The sequence below is a fragment of the Symphalangus syndactylus genome, chromosome 16 (assembly GCF_028878055.3).
Source record: "Symphalangus syndactylus isolate Jambi chromosome 16, NHGRI_mSymSyn1-v2.1_pri, whole genome shotgun sequence".
Classification (NCBI taxonomy): Eukaryota; Metazoa; Chordata; class Mammalia; order Primates; family Hylobatidae; genus Symphalangus; species Symphalangus syndactylus.
In genome coordinates this window covers 45,094,025-45,108,827 of record NC_072438.2, presented here as the reverse complement: position 1 = coordinate 45,108,827, position 14,803 = coordinate 45,094,025, and the positions used below count along the sequence as shown (strand labels likewise).

The 14,803-nt window shown below is 41.5% G+C and overlaps 1 long non-coding RNA gene across 1 annotated transcript in view; it reads right to left on the bottom strand.

Moving 5' to 3' along the window:
• Positions 1 to 395: 395 nt before the first annotated feature.
• LOC129464685 (uncharacterized) overlaps positions 396 to 14,803 on the bottom strand; it is a 47,244-nt gene continuing 32,836 nt past the window's right edge. The window contains exons 2-3 of the long non-coding RNA XR_010116117.1: positions 11,018 to 11,177; positions 396 to 4,571 (exon numbers count right to left, since the gene is read on the bottom strand). This is a non-coding gene — a long non-coding RNA (uncharacterized lncRNA). The remainder of the gene's footprint in view (positions 4,572 to 11,017; positions 11,178 to 14,803) is intronic.

Below are 14,803 nucleotides of genomic sequence, written 5' to 3'. Positions count from 1 at the left end.
GTCCCTCCTTTTTGGCTTTTTCTCTCCCTTTCTGGCTTTCCAAAGCATTCCTATTTAGTGACTTCCAAATGCGTATGGACTTAGAAGGTCTCCATTTGCTGCCCTTTTACTATCTTCTTTTTTTGCCCTAATCCTTCTCTCTGTTGTCTTTGATCTTTTCTAAGCCTTCCCGAGGCCTTTTTCATGAATGGGGAGTGTATCCCAGCACCTGGCCCAGACCCTGGCTCATGGCAGATATCCAGTCACTCTAAATTCCCAAACTCTTGTGCTCTACACTTCTCCTTTTCTGGACCATCCTAACCTTTCTCTCCTACACTGTCTGCATCTCTTTTCACTCTTCAAACACTTCAAGGAAGAATCTAGAAGATAAAAATAAAAGCAAAAACTGAAACACATTAAACACAACATAACTTTATTTTCAAGATGAACAATAAAAATACAGAATGTGTGCATTTCTTTGTAAATGTTTTTCCACAGAAGACATTAGTAATCTAATAAATGTTTACAGGACAAACAATTGTGGTTTCACAGCCTTCTACTCCTTGAGCATTTAAACATTTCTACAAAGCAATTTCTGTCACCAGCATCCAGCACAAGGGTAGTTTTGGATGATTAAGTTTAGACCCTGTTGTACTGCATTTTGGGACTGATAAAAACGCACTGCTGTGGTAAAATGATCTTTTCAGCTTGTGTGGTTGTTGAAGTATGAGTCAGTTGGGGGAGCTTGGGGGAAAAGACTGGGAGATACCTGGATGCCTATGCATGTGGCAAGCTCTCGGGGGAAGGGAAGAGGGAGGATACAGACCCAGTATGCCCAGACCACTTTCTCAATATCAGACAGCTGATTCATGGGGTCTCTGGGCCAACAGCAAGACCCAGCTCACCTAGGGACTGGGAATTAGAAACAGGGAGCATCATTTTTTAAGAAAAGCTAAATCCACATTAGGAATTTGTTAATTGCATAAATTATGTGTGAACATTGTAAAGACATTAGAAGATATAACAAGGAAATTAATAAATAAAATTATGCATGATTTTGCTACTCAGGTGTAATCACTGTTAACATTTGGACAATAGTTTTATTTTCAATGTGTATGTATATTTTACACATGTATATACACCACATAAATGGGGGACATATTACGCATTCTCTCATAGATTCTTTTTTGTTTTGCTTACATTGTCCTGTGACCAAAATTATATATCAGCAGCAAAGTTTTCTTTCATGTCACTGTCCCAACCACCTCACTAGATAGGTGTTATTATTTTCCCCTCTTTTTTTCAGTTTTTTTTTTTGAGGCAGGATCTTGCTCGATTGCCCAGGCTGGAATGAAGTGGCATGATCACAGCTCACTGTAACCTCAAGCTCCTGACTCAAGTGATCTTCCTACCTCAGCCTCCCGAGTAGGGAGTACTACAGGTGCATGCCACCATGCCCCAGCTACTGCAGCATAGTTTTAAATGGCTACATGGTATTCCATTGTGTTGATAGTTTCTAAGTTATAATACCTACTGCCTATTTTATCCATTTTGGTTGTCTTCAAGTTTTAATTTTTTACTGTCATAAACAATGCCATAAGAAAAGCAAATTTAAACCACAATGAGATATCATCTTATTCCAGTTAGAATGGCTATTACTAAAAAGAAAAAAAAACAGATGTTGGCAAGGATATGGAGAAAAAGGAACGTTTATACACTGTTGGGAATATAAATTAGCACAATCTCTATGGAAAAAAGTATGGAGATTTCTCAAAGAACTACAAATAGTACTACCATTCGTTCCATCAATCCCGCTACTGGGTATCTACCCAAAGGAAAAGAAATCAATATATCAAAAAGATACATGCACTCATATGTTCATCACAGCACTATTGACAATAACAAAGGTATGGAGTCAATCTAAGTGTCAATCAGTGGATGGCTGGATAAAGAAAATGTGGCATATATACACAATGAGATACAATTCACCCATAAAAAGGAATGAACTCGTATCTTTTGCAGCAGCATGGATGGAACTAAGGCCATTATCTTAAGTGAAACAACTCAGACACAGAAAGATAAATATCACACGTTCTCACTTATAAGTGGAAGCTAAAAATGTGTACACATGAACATAAAGTATAAAATGATAGACAGTGGAAACTCTGAAGGGTGAGGGGTTGAGGGGGAATGGATGATGGAAAAATTACTTAATGGATACAATGTACATTATTTGGGTTATGGATACACTAAAAACCCAGACTTCACCACTACACAATATAGCTATGTAACAAAATTGCACTTGTATCCCTTAAATTTATACAATAATAATAATAACCCAATGCTGTAGTGCACATCCTTATCATACTTCTTTGAACGCTTGTCTGACTATATTCCTGAGATAAATTTCGAGAAAGGGAATTTTAAGCCAAACAGCATGCATATGCTTAGAGCTTAGATATGTATTACAACCATGCCCTCCAGAAAGTTTCAATCAATTTACAGTCCCACCAGCAGTCAGATTGGGTTTTTGAACAAAGTTCAATCTCCATTCTAAGGAGGAGTGTGAGAATTACTTGCCACTGAAAATCACAAGATGGCTTGAAATATGGGCAGAATGAGAAATACTGTTGCTCATACAAGGCTCTTCTTTAATGCTGTGACCTAAGTTACTTCTACAATAAAGAGAAGAGTATCCTTGTTTAGGTGGATGTAATTTATATTGATCATGAAAACAACAAAAGACCAAGAGTTTTCAAACTTGTGGAGAGATAAACTCAGTACAAGAATATTGGGTCAGAAAAGTAAGTTAGCAAAAGCAAGTGTATCCATTTTTAAAAAATTATGGCTACATAACAAATTACCACAAACTTAGTGATTTAAAACAACACACATTTACTATGTCAGAGTTCCCAGCACAGCTAATCTTGGTCCTCTAAAAGGCTGCAATAAAGGTGTCATCCACGGCTAGGTTCTCATCTGGAGGTTCAACTGGGGAATTGTGTGCTTCCAAGCTTATTTAGTTTATTTACTTAGTTGTTATTCATTTTCTTGCAGCTATACAACTCATGGGAACTTGATTCCTCAAACTCCTCAAGGAAAACAAGACACTATAGCATGTCTGCTAACAAGACAGTCTTACATAATGTAATGTGATTAGAGGAGTGATATCCCACCAGTTTTGCCATATTCTACTGGTTAAGAGCAAGTCACAGGGCCTAACTATGCTCAAAGAGAGGGAATTATACAAGGATGTGGCCGGGCGCGGTGGCTCACGCCTGTAATCCCAGCACTTTGAGAGGCCGAGACGGGTGAATCACGAGGTCAGGAAATCGAGACCATCCTGACTAACACGGTGAAACCCCATCTCTACTAAAAATACAAAAAAATTAGCTGGGCGTGATGGCAGGCACCTGTAGTCCCAGCTACTCGGGAGGCTGAGGCAGGAGAATGGCATGAACCCAGGGGGCAGAGCTTGCAATGAGCCGAGATCCCGCCACTGCAATCCAGCCTGGGCGACAGAGCGAGACTCCGTCTCAAACAAAACAAAACAAAACAAAACAAAACAAAACAAGACAAGGATGTGAATTCCAAGAGACGAGGATCATGAGGCTACTTAAAGTGTGTTCATCATAGTAAACAACTCTGAAATCTCTCTCCTTAGAATGCTTTCCACGTGAGTAATCAAGGAAGTTGAAAACTTGGGAAAATGTAAAATGCAAAACTCATTGACCAAAAAATATTTATCCTAGGTCTCTCATTTCAGGTGGTGGTAGATAACACAGTATTCTATAAATAAAATGTGGCCTATGATAAATGTGGTATTTTCAAAGGTGTACAGAGGAGCATGTGTTTTGTTTTTTGGGGAATTCACTTCCACATCCTTATGACTAAGATATTTTCTCCCAGTTTTGTCTTGTGGAATGAGGTGGCATATTCCCAAACCCATGTCGTGATGACCACAGTTGAGACGTTTTCCATATGAGAAATTGTGCTAGCTATTCTTATGTCTCTAATTACTATGTCTCCCCAAGACCTAGCCATACGTCTCCATGGCCTTTTAAAAAATACAAAGGGAGCCAGGCAGTTAAAAATATTCTTTTAAAAAAGTAATATGAATCATGTTATTCAAAAGGAATCCTAAAGGAGGTCCCTACTGATATCTGCGTTTTTCTCTTTTTAAACCTCTAAGGAAAGTTCATACTCTGTATTTCATACATTCCTCTTTAGTCCACTTAATTATAGCCTGAGTTGTAAAGTAGCTATAATACATTTTCTCAGGAAAACATTGTGCATTTGATGCACCTTCATATTACTGTTTGTAATTAACATTATTTGACATAGCATCAAACACTTGGAGGTGAGAGAAGAGAAGGGGAGAAGATTCCTCTTTCAGTATTTAATCTTTAGTCCCCTTCTCCAATTCCAACTGATTTCCTTCCTAGACCTTCAGTTAGAGGAAAGCAAACTGTGATGGTCCATGAATGAGTAATAGATGACCGAGAAGGAGTGTGAGCTTCTCATTCAATGAATACTGCAGAGGTTTCTGAAGGCTTGAGCTCTATGTATCTGCTTCATCAATTAAATTATTCCTTCAAAGGAAACAAAAAAGATAATTTTTTAGTCACAGTGAAGATGGTGATGGTTGGATAAAAATGTTTCCTGGGTGGTGGTCAGAGATTGTCTTCTTCCCCTTTCTGCTTAACTTCCGCCATCCCACCCCACCCCACCCGCCCCCACCCGCCCATTCTCTAAGGCAAGGAAGCTGCCTGGCAGGCAGATTAGCCTGAGAAACCCTGAAAGGAAGTAGAGGAATTACATTCCCCAGGGGACTGGCAGTGCAGAGTGGACCTGTCCGGGAACACCGTTTTGGGTGTTGTGCTCTCCTTGGAGAGGAGAGGTGAAAGGAACTAAGGAGGGGAAACAACATGCTTGGATTAAAGGGTCTTGGACTGGGAATGGGGTAGGAGAGCTGCAGAATAGGGCAGGGGCAGGCTGGACCTTCTAGTAACAATTGCTGTAGACTTTACACTTGGGCCCCTTTAAATGTTAGAGGGTGTTATTGTTGAAGACCGGTGTTCCCATTTAGCCTGGGCTTATTTAAGTGTTCTATCATTCTGACCCCTTATAAGCATGTGTGAGTTTCTCAGGGCTGCTGTAACAAAGTTCCACAAATTAGGTGCCTTAAAACAACAGGAATTTATCGTCTCAAATTTCTGGGGGCTAGAAATCTGAAATCATCCACCCTCTGAAACTAGGGAAATCCTTCTTTGCCTCTTCCTAACTTCTGGTGGTGGCTGGCGTTCCTTGGCTTGTAGACACATCACTGCATTCTCTGCCTTTATCATCATGTGCATTCTGTGCGTATGTGTATTTTTGTGTGTGTCTGTGTAGGTGCGTGCATGTGCGTCTTCTCTTCTTATAATAAGGACGCAGTCATATGGAATTTAAGGAGTACTAACCCAGTATGACCTCATCTTAACTAATTGCATCTGCAAAGACCCTGTTTCCAAATAACATCACATTCTGAGATTCCGGGTGAACATAAATTTTGGAAGGATACTCCAATCCAGTGCAAAGCAGAACATATATACACACACAGTTAAAACTACTAGCCAATTAACTTGAGTTTTGATGCCTAATGAGTTAGACTTGGAAAGAAAGCCAGTAGTACTCCACCTCGGAAAGGAACTGAGCTGAAATTTTCAACTGCTCTAGGTTTTTCCAAGCCAGTAGACCTCTCCTTAAGCAATGTGCTCTATTTTCTGCTGATTCTATTCTCCAATCACCTCCTTCCTACACACACTTACGCTCCATCGCTAGCAAGGAGAAGCAAGACTTTGATGATTATCTCCATCTTTGTCTCCAGCACCCACAGACAAAGCATTTTGCTTGCCCTGTTTTGAAGAAGCGGGACACTGGCCCCATCAGCGTCCAGTATCACAGAGGTAAGGCTGGCCAGAAGCAGTGTTGGGGGACTGGAAGACCAGGGGCTACTGGGCTATCTTGCTGTAGGAGCCCAGGAAGGTGAAAAGAGTACAGTGATGTTGGAATACAACTCCAGTAGTTGAAAACTCCCCACTCCCTTTAGCTAAGGAAGACTTACAAGAAACTAATTTACCAAGTGCCAGAAGATGTTTAGGGCCATATTTTGCCCAGCAAAGCAGTCTGCATGATTCAGGACAGGTAGAGTTCAGTCTCAGACTTACTCACTCTAGGCTCAGATGTGCAAAGAAAATGTAGCTCTATAATTTTATGGTCTTTAAATGTTTCCTAACCCCCACACCACTGACTAATGAGAGATTCTGGTAAACTGAATTTTAGACCAATCTGGTATACTCAGGCTATTCCAGTAAGCAGTCTCTTTTGAGTGAGTCAGTTTTTCCAATTTACAATATTCTTCCTGGTTCTGTCTAAGATGGTATCTGGGAATGTGGAAGGAAGGCACTTTGGGCCAGTAGGAGAGAGGGAGGCCCCTCAAATTGTGCTAGTGCATAGCTGTGAGCTAGCTGGCATTTGTGGGTGTGATTGGACTGCTATTCACACAGGCTGCTCAGAGGAAGCGTCCTGCTGACGTATGCAGCTGGGGCACTTGTGGTCTGTTTTCTCCTGGCTTGGACAGGGTTCAGGATCCTCCCGGCTGACTCAGTTCCACCTCAGTCCTCTCTGGCACTCTGGACTAGCTGGGATCTAGCTGGGATTCCTTTCCAGGCCCCAGCTTGGTGGACAGATCCACAATATACCCCAGCATGGACATTCTTCCCTCTAGGGCCAGGCGACAGGTACAGCAGGGCTCTTGAGAACAGAGCTTATGGCCCCATTTGTCCTAGTCTGAGCTTCTTCTCCCTGTCTTTGATATTCTTAGTTATATCCTCTGGTCTGGACCAAGATAGGAGCCTGAGAAGGATGCAAAGGAGGTACAGCGTTGCTGGACTGCCCTGGCTGGCTCCACTCTCAGAATCAGGGAAAGGTCAGGGACTGGAGATGGAGTAAAGGTTTAGATGAAAAAAGGAAAGCAGCAAGAATCTTAAGATAAAGTCACTTTGTCCCCACCCCATCCCTAATATTACTGTTTGAATATGTAGTCCGTAGTATTGGGCATAGAGAAGAGACAAATTATGGCAGTGAAAAGACAAATCAGAAATTAAGCACTGAGCTCCAGAATATGATGGGCATATGCTGAATCTGCCCTGCCCTCCATGGTAGCCACTAGCCACTTGTGGTTATTGAGCACTGGAAATGTGACTGGTGTTACTCAAGACTGAAATTTTGAATTTTATTTAATTTTAATTAATTTAAAGTTAAATTTAAATAACTGCATGCGAGCTGGGTATGGTGGCTCATGTCTATAATCCCAGTGCTTTAGGAGGCCAAGTTGGGAGGATCCCTTGTGACCAGAAGTTCAAGAGCAGCCTGGGCACCATAGTGAGACCCCTGTCTCTACAAAAAACTAAAATATAAAATAAATGAGCAGGGCATAGTGGTACAAGGCTATAGTCCCAGCTACCTGGCAGGCTGAGGCAAGAGGATTGCCTGAGCCCAGGAGTTCAAGGCTGCAGTGAGCTGTGATCGCCACACTCCAACTTGGGTGATTGATTTATATTGATTATACGATTTATATTGATAATAAAGTCATGTAGTGAGACCTTGTCTCTAAAATAATAATAATAACAACTTTTAAAAGTACATGTGGATAGTGGCTACCATATTTGACAGTTCGGTTCTATACATTAACCTTTTATGTGCCCTGTTTTGGTGATCTGGCAAGGCCCATAGATACCTCCTCAGATGGTGAGTTTTTAAAATTATTATTATTATTATTATTATTTTGCGGGGAGGAGGTCTCTCTCTGTCACCCAGGTTGGAATGCAGTGGCGCAATCACGGCTCACTGCAACCACTGCCTCCCAGGCTCATGCAATCCTCCCACCTCAGCCTCCTGAGTAGCTAGGACCACAGGCAAACGCAACCACACCTAGCTAACTTTTTGTATTTTTTGTAGAGATGAGGTTTTGCCATGTTGCCCAGGCTGGTCTTGAACTCCTGAGCTTAAGCAATCTACCTTGGCCTCCCAAAGTACTGGGATTACAAGCATGAGCCACTGCACTCAGCCAGATCAATGTTTTTAAATGCATAAAATAAAATATATAGGATTACAATGGAAATCAATTAATTTAATATTTGTATTGTTCTTTGGTTTTTTATTAGATTTTTAAAATTAATTAGAAAGTTCTCATAGTATAATGCTCTATATTGTTCTTTATTAATGCATTAAATATCAATCTAGCAGTGAACCTAATAACTGTCACAATTTTGAAGTAGCAATGAATATAAATGGTATCTTGACATATCTGATACATATCATAATGTCATGTGAAAGTGCCTATGATTTACACTGACAATAAAATCATGCGTACTGCTAATACTACTGTGGTTTAGGTTCAGTTAGGAATTAGTGAAATAAACATGTGATTTTTTTTTCCCATCTAAGTTCACAAGGTCCCTGAATTCTCTTCACAGGTGAGGGGCACATGGACCCACGTTAAAAAGTCCCACTCTAGATTTTTGTAGATAAGACAGGTTGATGAATAAGGTTAATTCCTTCTAGAAATATGTATGGAATGCCTCCTACATGCCAGGTACTGATCTAGACACTTGGGCTGCAGCATGAATAAGAGAGACAAAGTTGGAGTTTTCAAAAAGTTTGTATTTAAGTGGAGGAGGACAATAAATCAACATTCAGATAGTTTTAAATGGTAGTAAATGCTGTGAAGAAAATATAATAGAGTGATCTAATAGAAAGTGACGGGAGAGAAAGTGGCTATTTTAAATTGGGTGATGAGCAAGGTCTCTCCAGGAGGCCATTTGAGTTGAGGCTTGATTGAAAGACGGAGCCAGCCTCGTACAATCTGAAGGCAGCACCTTCTGAGCACAGAAGGCCCTGTAGCTAAAGGCCCCATAGCTAAAAGGGGTGGGTGTAATTGGAACAGGTTAATGGACAGAGGGAGCACTGTAGAAGATTGAGTTCAGACAGGTGGGATGGGGTGGCAGGGGGAGGCCAGGTCAGTGCTGGAGCACTGGGTTTTTGAGTACTCATCATAGACAGCTGGGAATTTAGATTTTATTCTAAATCCACTTCGAGTCGAAGGTGGATTACGTGACGCTCTTGGCAAAGGATGGATTAAATGGGGAAGTGGAAGCAGGGAGTTCATGCAGAGCCTGATGTAATAGTGCAAGTGTGATAGTGGCTGGTGACTCAGGAGGGCATAATGCAGGAGGAGAAAAGTGAATGAATTTAGAGAATCTTTTCAAGTAGGGCTTATTAGCCACAGGAAGGGAGCAAGAATCCCCAGCCTGACTCAGGGCAGTGTGAATTTCTGAAATGAAAGAGTGGTGGGGGAGGCAGATTTAGGGGCAGAGTGAAGATTTCTGTTTTGGTTTAATTAATGTCTTTCAGGTATTAAAGGGGAGAGGTTTGAATCTATAAATCTGAAGTTCACCAGAGAGGTTAAGGCTGGTGCTATGAATGTTGCATTCACCATCATCAAGATGGTATTGAAGCCAGGGGACTGAGAAAGATCAACTAATAGCAGAGTTGTACAGAAAAGAAAAGGGTGGGTCTGAACCCTAGGGAAACCAAGTATTTAGGATTCATTTTTTGATTATTTACTGTGCACCTATTCTTGGTCCAGACTTTCTGCTTCCAAAGGCAGTGCACCACTCTCCAACCAAAAACAGCTCTTCTACTGAACTGGTAAATTGACTATGGTTAAGATTATGACCCCCACAAAGACCTCTAACAAAGTATAATTGCACTTTTGCAAGGATCCATTACCAAATATTTCCATAACTAACATCACAATGAGGCTTCCCAGGCATTTGCCTTTTCTTTTGTTGTTGATTCCAGTATCTGAATCTCCTTCCTACATTTGAAGATTTTCCCCACTTTATGAGTCCCATCTTTCTCTGTAGATTTCCCAGGGAGCTGTCTTAGGGAGTGATCTGAGGCTTTGTTTCTTAGAACGCATTCTTCACGCCTGGCTTGCTGGCCTTCCTAGAGATCCTATGAGCTACTTATTATCCTTTAATAAATTCCTTTTCTGCTAAGCCAGTGTTGATGTTTGGGTTTCCCAGGAAACAGACTCTCAGACAGAAATTTGTGTGCAAGGAGGTTTTGGGAGGAGTGTCCTCTGGATCAACATCTGTCCCCTGGATCACAGGGAAAGGGACACAGGAGAGGGCAGAGAGAGAACTTGAACTGTGATGACGTTCCAGTAGAATCCTCATCTGATACCATGGGGAGCTCAAGAGCTGGAGGGCCCTTTAGGGGACTGGGATATTTGTATCCCTTCTCTTATCCCTGGTCATTGAATACAGGCTGCCCCAGAAAGAGGGCAAGCCCTTGGATGAGATGACTTTCTTAGGCTAAGAGCCACATCAGGTCAGGGATACAGCTGAGACCTATCATCCACTTGCACTCCCAGTCTCCACAACAAGCTTTACAGTTTACAAATCCATTCTTCCCCTGGATTCTAGCAATAATCCAATCATTTTCTTCATAGTTCGAATGAGAAACTGAGGCTCAGAAATAATAAATGAACATCTAGAACAAGCTTGTCCAACCCATGGCCCACAGGCCACATGTAGCCAGGATGGCTTTGAATGCTGCCCAACACAAATTTGTAAATATTCTTAAAACATTATGAGGTCTTTTTTGCTCATCAGCTATCATTAATGTTAGTGTGTTTTATGTGTGGCCCAAGGCAATTCTTCTTCTTCCAATGTGGCTCAGGAAAGCCAAAAGGTTGGACTACCCAAAAGCAACCAAAGTCCCACACTAGATATTGCTGACAGTAAACATCTACTCCTATCCTCCTATCATCTGGAAGGCAGCCAGGGTTCTGAGTGAGATTTCAGTTCTGCCAGTGAAATGCCTTTGATCTAGAAAGAGGTAGAGGTGAAATGCAAACCCTCATCTTATGATTCCAAATGCTGTTTCTTTGCCTGCACCATATTGAACATTGTTGCAGAGAACAAACCTTTGAGATGGGCAAGCCATCCAAGAGCCTGAATAGGGCCTGGGCACTTCAAAAATCTTGAGCCATATTACTTTTGGATCTTTCCTCAGGAGTTCTCAGAATTTGGGACAATGAATTCCAGTTGAAGCCACCATTTGTGAAGGAATCTCACCTTATCCTCCTATGGGAAAAAGAAAAAAAAAAAGGTCACTAAACAGCAACCAAAGTGCCATACTAGATATTATCTGTTGACAGTAGACATCTACTCTACCCTCATTTGTGTTTCCTCCGAGGGTCTGGAAGGCAGCCAGGGTTCTGGGTGAGATTTAAATTCTGCCAGTGAAATGAACTTTCATGCTATTTGGAAGGCAGAGGAGAGGTGGAGACTGTTTTCCCACAGCTGTGACAGCAGACAAGAATGTGCCAACAAAAGCAAGTAGCAACAACTGGGCTCTGCAATCCACTCTCTGGTCACCAGTGTCTGGAACAGAGGTGGCAGGAGCTCAGGTTTTCTGACCTCTAGCTTATAGCAACAGTGGTTGATCTTGAAACCAAAACACCAGAAGCTGATTTTTACTACTCCTTCTCTTCTAAAATGTTGTGAGCACTGAATTTCCTAGATGAAGCCAATCTCTTTCTGCTTGGAATATTATATTTGTAATGGTTTTCTTTTTTCTATGCTGAACCTGAGATACTACCCCAAGCGTGAATCCAGAGTCAGTGACTCCCCTTTCCACACCCAGACATGATATAACCAGAAGAAAAATGCCGTTTTACCCAGAGCACAACATGGAGAGTACCGTAAAACAAACTGGATCTCAAAGTGCTGAGATGACTCCTCCGGGGAAACTAGTGACTGTTGGCCCATTGGGGATTGCTTCTTAAAGTAGGTGGGATGACAGCCTTGTCTTGCTGTGTGGATTGTAATACTCAACCTTTACCACCATGCACTCAGTCCCAGCACAGACCTATCTTCTATCTTTTTCATCCACCATCCTAATGTCATAGAGAGGGAATGCATGAAATCTCACCAGGATGTTTGCTGGCCCACCATGTTGACAAGATGCCTCACTAACAGAGCAGAGGCACAAGAGCCCATGACCATGGCATGGAGCCAAGTGTCAGCTCAAGTCGGAGACAGCAAAAGGAGTGTTAACAAAGGAAGAACACTTTACAGGCATCATGAATCCCACACCCCAAAATGCAGACAGGCAGTGGACTTTTGGAAATGGAATCTCTTGGATTTGTAGCCATCAAAAACAAAAAGGCTTTTCAAACAAAGATGTCATTTTACAGAGGCAGAAAAAGCCAATGCTGCAAAGAGTCTTTAGCCCTGCAAATTCAAGCACGAAATGGATATTCAAGGATAGCTTGCCCACAAATGCAGAAGCTGGGACACAGAAGATGCATAAAATATACAAAATACAATTTGAATGAAATAAAATGTAAGAAGGAATCCAGAGAATGTGCAAGCACCTTCATTTTTAAGAAGAATCACTATAATATCCAGTTTCTACTTCATAAGGCTCTTTCCATATTCCAGGCAACAGCTGGTCCCACTTTATTGCTGTGGGTACAATGAGTTCTAGTAAATCCTGTGTAATAGATGTATTCATATGCTCCATCCTTTTAACAATCTTCTTAATTAGGGTGCTGTCCTTTTAAGCAAAGCATTTATATAGTTATTTTATTGCATTTGAATACAGTGTTAGCTTCAATAGACTTAATGTAATTTTATGGGTTTTTTAAAAATTGCTTTACAATGAGGGGAATTTATTTTATCATCAGTGTGGAGTTATTCCCATGGACATTTAAGAGCCTTTGGTACAGAGGTTTATGAATCACTGTAGAGGAGAAAGGATCCTAAAGATGTGGTAGATGGTGGTGGTTCTGCCACTTACCTTACTTCTGAGAACCTCAACTTTCACATCCGTAAAACAGAATCAGAATATTCCTGGCCCGCTTCATGGATAAATTGTGAACATCAAATAAGCTATTATATATGAAAGGGCTTTACAAGGCATCGAGAGTTATGTACATTTCAGGGGCTATTACTACCCCCTCGGAAGGTCCTGTCCTCAGTCCCATGAGGAGATGGTGCTGGTGCATGGGTTTTAGGGTAGACTTGGACTTTCAGGATGCATGGACAGGGGAGAGCAGAGAGAGCCTGGGTTGTTTAAGATGCTGGGGGTATGCAGAAAGGAGAGCCTCAGGCATTGCGGGATTAAGGGCAGAGGGCCAGGAACAACAGAGGACAGATGTGGAGTTAATTAGGTGTTAGCTATGGGTACCTGCTGACATTCTGGTACCTAAGGCTGGGCCTCCTCTTCATTACCAACAACCACCAAGTTATTTTCCAGGCCTCCACCTAGTCAGTATCACTCAAAACCTCATTCTCTCTTTCATTAGAGTTCAGACAAACAAGTCTTCACTTAAGCGACCGAATGTTCTGGAATATCCTCTGTGTACCCTAGAGCACTAAGATTCCATTTATTGGGGTCAAATGTCCTAATCCCCACTTACATGTAGATGAAATGGAACGTGGCCAATATCAGGTTTCAGCTACCCATGCACAACACAGACATATCCTCAACAGTATAATTTGCAAATGTGAATGACAAAGATTTATGAAGTAAGCCCTAATGTCTTTCAAATGATACTACATCACCATTATTTTCTTTTCCTTTTTTTTTTTTTTTTTTTGAGACAGGGTCTCGCTCTGTCAGCCAGGCTGGAGTGTAGTGGCGCAATCTTGACTTACTGCACCTCTGCCTCCCGGGTTCAAATGATTCTCCTGCCTCAGTATCCCAAGTAGCTGAGACTACAGGTGCCCATCAGCACTCCTGGCTAATTTTTTTGTATTTTTAGTAGAGATGGGGTTTCAGCATGTTGGCCAGGCTGGTCTCGAACTCCTGGCCTCAGGTCATCTGCCTGCCTCAGCCTCCCAAGGTGTTGGGATTACAGGCATGAGCCACCACACCTGGCCTGCATTACTTTTTTTTATCATTGTGCATCACAGAACCAAAGGAATGTTAGTTACCTTTCAAATCATGTCATGAAATCCATTATGTTGTCCACCATACATTCAATAAGAAAATTCAATTATGTCAAGCCCAGCTGTTTTATCTACTTCTTTTAAAATATATTAATGTTTCAGTTTATTCTCAAGTATATAGGCTGAGAGGCAGTAGTAACAGAGTAAAAAGACCACCGTACTTCGAGTCAGAAAACACAGGTTTTGTAGAGGAGTGAAAAATTTCTCTCTTTTAGTTTCCTTGGCTGGGCTACAAATTAAATGGACATATGACAGATTAACAGAAGGAAAACCATATTTAATTATGTGCATACCCATGGGAGTTCTACAAAATATGTCTCGAAGAAGGGTCAGATGATTGATGCTTACATAGCATCCAGAACTACAGAAAAGAATAGAGGGTTGGGGCTTCTAGGGGGTAGTGGAGACACAAGGAATGAGGTTCCTTGGCTGGGCTACAAACTAAATTGACATGTGACAGATTGACAGAAGGAAAACCACAGTTAATTACATACATACACATGGGAGTTCTACAAAATATGAGTTTCAAAGAAGGATCAGATGATTGAAACTTATATAGTATCCAGAGCTACAGAAAGGAATAGAGGCTTGGGGCTTCTACTGGGTGGTGGAGACACAAGGAATGGGAAGGTGAGGGGAGGAAATACAAGGTGAATAAAGCTTGTCTTGTCATGCAGATTACAAGACTCTGCACCCCTCAGAAGAACAGGCTATCGTCAGGGCATGGAGTTAATCTGTAGTCTCTTTTCTTG